Below are 2,466 nucleotides of genomic sequence, written 5' to 3' on the forward strand. Positions count from 1 at the left end.
TTAGTCTCATCATCCTTTATTAGAAGAAAGGCATTACTATTATTGTGACTAAGGTTGATTTGGTGGATGTGACCAACAAGTACTATAGCTCGTTATATATAGTGAAGACATACATTTTGATGACTTCTATAAAGAGAAATCAATTTTAAAAAAATAGTACCTCATTATGTTATTCTATGTGAGTTGCTTTCTTTTTCTAGAACCGACTTTATTACCCATACTTTTTCCAAACACCTATTCATGGATGTTTGAATTGTAATGTTCAAACACGACAGTGTATTATATATATTTTTTTTTCAAATATGCGTTTTTGTTACTATAACCTTCCACATCTACATTCCTTCGTAAATCTTGGAAAAATCATTTTCCATAGAGTTTTATCGTTGATTTAGTATGAAATAACTAGTACACCCCTCACCATTTTGTAAGGGTTGAGACTGATCCATGATGGTTATCTTATCACTACATTTATATGAACCACAGAAGGAAAAATGCATTAGGGTTGAGACTGATCCTTGATGGTTATCTTATCACTAGATTCATGCTTCACCTGGAGTCTGTTGACCCACTCATGCCTGCCTGATATCGCCACTGATGGTCCATACATCCCCACTGAAACAATTGATAGTGTTCTAGCTACAGCAGACACTCCTGCCATTCCTGGCAGAGAAGTTGTTCTCACTCCAGCAAAATGGGATACTGAGGACAAACGTCGTGTTGGACTTGACCCTAAGATCAGAACCCTGTTAGCTATAACTTTACCTAACCACTTGTTCAAACTGATTAAGGGAAAACTGAATGCTAAGCTTATGATAGACTATCTTGATGTTACATATGAAAACATGGATGAGGTTAGGCAAAATAAGATTATTGCTTTGAAAAGAGAATATGAAATGTTCTTTGCCTACAAGAGTGAGACCCTTAAGCAAACCTTCATTAGGTTTAACTCCTTAGTGGCTGACCTGCTTACTTTGAAAATCACCTATACTGATTTTGAACAAGTAAACAAATCCATTGACTCACTGCTTGCCAAATGAAAACCTGTTGCTGACCCTTTAAGAACCACTCAGACTTTAAAGAACTTTAACATATCCTCTCTATATGGTACACTTTGGAACCATGAGAAGGCAGAAGCCAAACTAAAACTTAATTTGAAAGAAAACTTTAAGTCTGCCCTCACCAATTCAAAATCTTCTAAGACAGATGATACTGCTCTTATTGCTGCTGCTAAAAAGAAAGCTCAAAAAGCTTTACTGGTTCAAAATTTGATGGCAGAAGAAGAGTCAGCTAAAGATGATGAGGATATCAGTGTCTGAGGAAAGCAGTGATGATGAAGATGATGTGGAAGGGTTTGCTAAAAGTATGGCTTTGCTGGCTAGGTAGTTCAAAAAGTTCAATCGTAATAAAACCAGCAAGTCACACAAGGGGAGTAAGAAACCTAGTGCTAGGTATGGTAGCAAGTCAGTCAAGGGCCCCAAATCTGAGTGTTACAATTGTGGGAAGGTTGGACACTTTGCTGCTGAATGCATGTCCAGGAAACCTTCAACATCACATGCTAACTCCTTCTCAAAAGCTGAAAAGTACAAGAACAAGTACAAAGCAATGAAGGCTCAGATGAAGGAAAGTACAAAGGCTGATAAAAAAGGAAAGAAACCAGAAAAGGTACTAGTTGCTGAGCATCATGATTAGGATGAAAACAGCTCATCTTCATCATCTGACAGTGAAACTGATGATGACTGTGCTGGTTATACTTCTGGTAAAAAGCTGTGTTTGATGGCCAAGGAGGTTGAGGAGTCTGATGAGGATGATAATGGTAGTACGTTTATGGCTGATATGAGGGAAGCTGACTTGAAAAAGGATTCACCTCAATGGAAATCTGAAATGATGTATAAGGTTGATAATTTTCGAACTTATACTAATGATAAAAAAGCAGAAATGTTTGACTACCTAAGAGTTGATTTATGTAGAGGCAGTAAACGTGAAGAAGTTTTGAAAACTGACAACAAATCTTTGAATGAAAAACTTAAAGGTAAAATTGATGAAATTAAAATCTTGAAAGATGAAATTTCCAAACTTGAAAAACAAAATTTTGCTTTAAAGTCTCTTCACGTTGAAGCAGCAGACGTCAAGAACTAGCTAAACGACCTTAAAAAGGTTGTTGCTTCATGGTGTTCATCTGCTCAACGCACAGCTAAGTGTGTAAATGAGCATGTGACTGCCCAAGTTGAAGCCTTCTTTACTGGTGACTATGCTGCTACTGCTCTTGCAGAAATTACTTTTATGGACCCTATTCTTGAAACTGATCCTGAAGCTGTCTTTCCAAATACTTTTGCCAAGATAGTTAAGGGTAAAAAGGTCTTAACAAATAAGTTTGTCAGACCTACAGAGACCCCACCACCGTCCATGAAAGATATCTTGGAGAGTGAAGTTAAAGCTAAGGAAATCAGTATTTCAATTGATGAAACT

Source organism: Rutidosis leptorrhynchoides, chromosome 7 (genome assembly GCF_046630445.1).
Source record: "Rutidosis leptorrhynchoides isolate AG116_Rl617_1_P2 chromosome 7, CSIRO_AGI_Rlap_v1, whole genome shotgun sequence".
Taxonomy (NCBI): Eukaryota; Viridiplantae; Streptophyta; class Magnoliopsida; order Asterales; family Asteraceae; genus Rutidosis; species Rutidosis leptorrhynchoides.